A 5,848-nucleotide genomic window follows, 5' to 3' on the forward strand; every position below is an offset into this window, starting at 1 on the left:
AAGAAAGCATTTATTTTAACTCTAACAAGTTAAAGTAAACACGATTAGATTTACACAAAAGTGCACAGCACCTGCACCTGAAATTTTTACAGTGGATTACACATACAAAGATTAGGCCACTGCATAAATTTCATGATTTTTAGACAAGCAGAACAACCGATATTAAATAAACTAGCTTAAACACAACCCAAAATTTTAACAAGGGAAAAAATGACATTTCACAGCATGAGTATTTTTCTTCTGAAGATCTTGATTTTAGAAACCTAACAAAATTTAGTTTGCATTTTTCACATTTTTCTATATTTTTCTACACATTTTCAAAGTTTTCATCCGAAATAAATAATAATAAAAAGAAAACCCTAAAAGGGCTGACAGCCGGGCCCCACATGTAAGTGGGAGTCCAGCTCCCAGCTCCCCAGCTCCACGCCATGGCCGTGGCCATGGCCACGGGCGCATCGCGGCGGCGGCGTTCCCCGCCGGCGGGGGCCGGCCGATGGCGCTGCGGCGCGGGCCCACGGCCAGGCGGCCCCGGGGCGCGCGGCGGGGGCGTGGGGCCCGCGCAGGGCGGCCCCGCGGCGTGCGCGCGCGGCGCGCAGAGCGCCCGCGGCGGCGCGGCGGCGAACCGGCGGCGGCAAGGCCGGAATCGAAAGGGAAAAGGCTCGGGGAGCATGGGTGGGTCGCAAGGAAGCTCACCGGGGCTCGATTTGAGCGGAGGGAGGCTGGAAGGTGGAGCTCGACGGGAGGGGGCGGAGCTCGGGCGGCAACAATGGCGGCCGCGGCAGCGTAAGGCCAATTCGGCCGGGTAGAGGGTCGGTCGGGCTCGGGGAAGGGACGGAGGAGACACAGGGTGAGATGGGGCGGCTTGGGGCGCGGGGGAGCAAGGCATGGTGGCGAGGGGTGGCTGGAATCAACTGGCGCGGTGAGCGGCGGGGCTAGGGCTGCCCTGCTCCGCTTGGTTGCTCTGTGCTATTGCGAGGGAGATGAATGGAGAGGCAAAATCGAACTTGGCCCGAGCATCCGCAGCGCAAGGCTTAAGCGGCGGCAGGACTCGCCGGCGTAGCAACGCGAGGCGTCGCCGACTCTGCACGCCGCCGCTCAAGCAACAGGGGAGCTCAGGAACCAAATTCAATTGATTTTGACCGTTCGAAACTCAAATTTTTATATTGGAGCTTGAAATTTGGCCAAACTAGAAGTTGTAGAGGACAAGATAATCTACAACTTTGTTTTTGGGCACAACTTGATTTGAAGCTCGGATTAGATAGAAAAACGGGATGGAACTTAGCTACGTGGAAAACACTATGCAACTTGATTAGCGCTAATGACATTACTTATGCCTTAATTAGCGATTAAGCATGATATTAGCTCCAAAATTAACACTGGGGTGTTACACTAATGGACTGCAATATGTGCTGTCAAGTCTAGTGGACCTTATTATGTTGCTATAAAATGGACTATAATGTGTGGGACTTGGCGATTTAATTATTTTGGTGTAGAACCTACTAATGCGCTCATAATGTTTTTCTAGTTTTTATATGTGAACAAGTAATGTTCAATAACTTAGCAATAGTTTTAAGTTAAATTCTACAATTTTTTTTATTTTTTTGAATTTGATCCGATATTTCCGATATATCCTCTTTATCCTATTTGTCTATGACCACCGATAAATTCAATTTCCGAAAAAAAAACATTGACTGTAGCAAGTTTGATCGTACTTTTTTTGCATCAATGGAATTTTAGATACCTCATCATATAATTTGAAGTATGTAAAGCCTTTTGAAAAAAAAACAGTTGGTCAAAGTTACTACATTAAATAATTATTGGCGACAAAGAAAACAAAAGCAGAGGTTAGTGCTTCTTCTTTTCCTGTTACGTTACAATTGGTTTGGCTACGTCTTTTTTTAGGGCAAATCACGAGAGTTTTTATTGAATTACGGAATTATTACAATCTCTGCCAGCAATCTCCACAAGCCAATCTGAGAGAAGGCCGGACCAACAAAGGAAAGGGCTGGTATCTGATGGCATACTCGCACACCTGTTAGCAACCTCGTTACCCTCTCTATGGACAAAAAAAAAACATCAAAAGCAACAAACTCATTGCTTAGCTCTCTGATTTCGTGCCAAATTCTGGAGATAGCCCTTCGGTTTGGCTATGTCTTGCCGTATGAAATACTCTTATTAATTTCGTATAGGTTGTTTTTCCCAGCCCCAACGCCCCTCTCTCTTGCTCATCTCGTTTCCATTTTTTTAAAGAGCCATCTTATTGCCAAATTTTATCATTCAGTTCCAGTGGCTTGGCACGAGGACGAGGACCGGGATAAGGTGCAGTCGTAGTAATGACTGCAACTTTAGCAGCGCGACATAGATGCCCTCCAAATGTGATCCAACACCTTCTCGGAAAAGGGCACCGTTCATCTTCTTCCTTTCTCCCGCACTGTTCTCAGCCCGTCGTCGGAGCAAGCAATGTGCCCTCGAGCCACGGCTCAGCACTGCAACACTGCAATGGCTAGCATGTGCTCGTTCATGGAGGAAGAGTACATCGACCTGGATCTCAGCTCGTGCAGGGAGTTCGAGTTCCGGGTGCGCTGTAGCGGTGGTGCGGCGGACAAGCTGCTCTGCCGGGGCAGGCTGGCGGCCGCGCCCCCGAGGCCGGGCGGCAAGGTGCAGGACGTTGATGCCGGCTGTGGTGGTGCCGGCAGGAGGAGCGCCGCACGGTCGCGCCGCTGCAGCACTCGCACTCCGCCGGGTTCCGCGACGCACAGTCGCCCATGGTGAGGCTGCGCAAGGAGGGCTCCCGGCGCAGGAATGCCGCGAGGACGTTGCATGCCAAGCTGCTGGTGTCGCGGGCCTTCTTCCGATTGCTGTTCGCCTCAACGTCATGCTCTGACGAGCAATGCCGCGGCATCGGAGACGTCCGGCCCAGGGCCAGGGAGACGCCATCTGGCGAAGACAAGAGCAGCTGTTGCAAGGCGCCGTTCTGCCAAATCAAGAGCGGCTACCACCAGGACCAGGTCCACCACAATAGCACCGGCACGGCACAGCGACCACCCTGCGGTACAGCATCGAGCAGGAGAAGCTGATGGACGATGAGGAGCTCGCTGCGGCCGCTGTCCGGCAGCGCGTCCTCCGGTGTGATCAAATAGCAGCACGCCGCGCTGCCGGCGAAGCAGCTGTCCTCGTCCTCGGCGCGGACGAGCTTCGAGGCTGGTGGCAGCGGCGGCCCAGTGTTGAAGCGGAGCAGCAGCGCCCGGTCCGAGTCGGAAGGCCGTGGGCGCCGAGGGATCAGGAGAATGGAGAACAGTGTGGGAGAAAAGAAGAATACGAACGAAGAAGACAAACAGTGCCATTTGGAGGGCTTCTATGCCGCGGCCGCTAAAGTTGCGGTCGTTATTTGACTGCACCTGATCCCGGTCCCATGAGGACACGTCGCGCGCCGACACGCAGTTTAGGTGCAGGCAGCCGGGGGCTTGGGGGAGCTATGCTACTCCTAGGCCGGCCTTGTCCTGCTCGAGGTCGTCGCCGTCTTTTTCTGCCCGCGTCTCCCTCCCGCCGCGGCTTTGCACGACCAAAGCTGATTACTCTCGCTGATGTTGATCGCCGCGCCGTGTCACGCCGGGAAAGCCGCGCGCATGCGGGCAGCGCTGAGCGTGCGCGAGACACGCGGCCGGGAGACCGGCGACGAGCCGAGCGGGAAAGACGACGATGGCGACGTGCAGCTTGAGGGGCTGACAGGACACCTCCACTTGCTAGATCTAGCTAAGCAGCTAGGGCTAAGGCCGCGTTTAGTTTACAAAAAGTAGTGTGAAAATTTACTGTAACATGTTTCGTTGTTACTTGACAAATAATGTCCAATCATGAACTAATTAGGCTTAAAAGATTCATCTCGTGCTAATCAGTTAGACTGTGTAATTAGTTATTTTTTTCAACTACATTTAATATTTCATACATGTGTCGAAAGATTTGATGCGACAGATACTGTAGGAAAAATTTTGGGAACTAAACGGGGCCTAACTTTTGAAAACAGTTAGAGGTTTGCAATCATCAGCTGCTTAATAATCGATCAGGGGGCGTTTAGTTCCATTTGGTGAAAATTTTTGGGTGTCACGTCAATGTTTGACCAAATGTTGGGAGGATTTTTCGAACACTAATTAAAAAACTAATTTCAGAACTCACTTGGAAACCGCGAGACGAATCTTTTGAGGTCTTTGACCGCATCATTAACACATGTGGGTTACTGTAGCACTTATGGCTAATCATGCACTAATTAGGCTCAAAAGATTCGTCTCGTCGTGTACATTCAAACTGTGTAATTAGTTTTATTATTTAATTACATTTAGTGCTTCATACATGTGCTCAAAGGGAAATTGAAAATTTTTGGGTGAAAATTTTTGAGAACTAAACGGGGCCTCAATCAATTGCCCAGGGCAATCACATCCATCTCAGCTCGATGGTGTCTACAAATGGTGTTCTAAGCTAAGGTCTTGTTTAGTTGTCTTTAAAATTCCAAAACTTTATAAAATTTCCCATCACATCAAATCTTTGAACGCATGCCTGAAATACTAAATATAACTAAACAAAATAACTAATTACACAATTTATCTGTAATTTGCAAGACGAATCTTTTGAACCTAATTAATTCATGATCGGATAATAATTATCAAATATAAATAAAAGTGCTATAGTATTTTACACCAAAAAATTTACGCATCTAAACACTACCTAAACCTATTTCTTTAAGTGTGTGTATATTTCTGTTATTCGGCCTCGCCGGTCAAAACCTATCTAGGGCTCTAGGCAGGCATCTACCCTGTTTAGTTTAGGTTCAGCCTTCGCATTGAACACCGCGCTGCTGCACGATGCTGCTGCCGACTTTCGGACTTTGGTCCTGGCCAAGCACAGCTCCAAGATATGTCTAATCCGGCATTCAATCAAATTAAGAGGACTATCCATGTAATTATTTTACTAATATATTCACAGAAGACATTCTCTCTCTTAATAAAAATCGTTTTTGGTTTTCGTGCCACAAATTTGACTAAATTTGTAGAAATTATATGTAACAATTAAATCTCCAAATAAATTCTATAAAAAACTAGATTCAAATATCTATTCAATAATATTTAATTTGTACAATAAATATTAATATATTTATATATATATTTGATTAAAGTTATTTCTCTGAAAACAAAACCGACATATTTAGAGAGGGAGGGAGTAGTTTCGTCGGTCGTCCCTCCAGCGATAACGACAAGAGGAGACAAAAACATAATCTAGATTTGGCCAGCCTCTGACGGCAGATGTTTGCACCGGATATGACTCCACCCATACAGTACAGAGGGGGAGAGAGAGAATGCAGTGCTCTCTCTCTCAGTATTATCTGGTCAAAGATGCATCTCTTCCTTCGAGGATTTTTGTTTGAACCCTCGTTTGTCCGGACGACTGCTGGGGAATTTAGAAACCATTTATTTTCACTGTTTCTGTGTTTCTCTTTCACCCTGCCAAAAAGGAATGACAAATACACTTTCTAGTTAATAAAGTCCACCTGAATAGTAAGAGCTATTAACTTTCTGTGAACACATAGTTCATGAAGATTTATCTCCAGTTTAACTATTTCTTGCTTTGACTACCAACATTTCTGAAAATATATTATCTATTTATTTTTCATCAAAACGGCTACATATTAAGGTAGCAATTTCCATGACAAATCTTTACAGTATGATTCTTGCACCAAAAGGTAGCTCATCAGCGTGGCCACATCAGCGCGGCTTGTCTCGGCCATCGGATCAACCCGTGGACGGCTTGGAACGTGCTAGCCACGTTCATTTTTCAAAAAAAACCCTCAAAGTTTAGCAAA

General features: G+C 47.2%; 1 pseudogene; it reads left to right on the forward strand.

Moving 5' to 3' along the window:
* Positions 1–2,460: 2,460 nt before the first annotated feature.
* On the forward strand, positions 2,461–3,392 carry LOC120662455 (annotated as a pseudogene).
* Positions 3,393–5,848: the final 2,456 nt, after the last annotated feature.

This window comes from Panicum virgatum, chromosome 2N, assembly GCF_016808335.1.
Source record: "Panicum virgatum strain AP13 chromosome 2N, P.virgatum_v5, whole genome shotgun sequence".
NCBI classification, from domain to species: Eukaryota; Viridiplantae; Streptophyta; class Magnoliopsida; order Poales; family Poaceae; genus Panicum; species Panicum virgatum.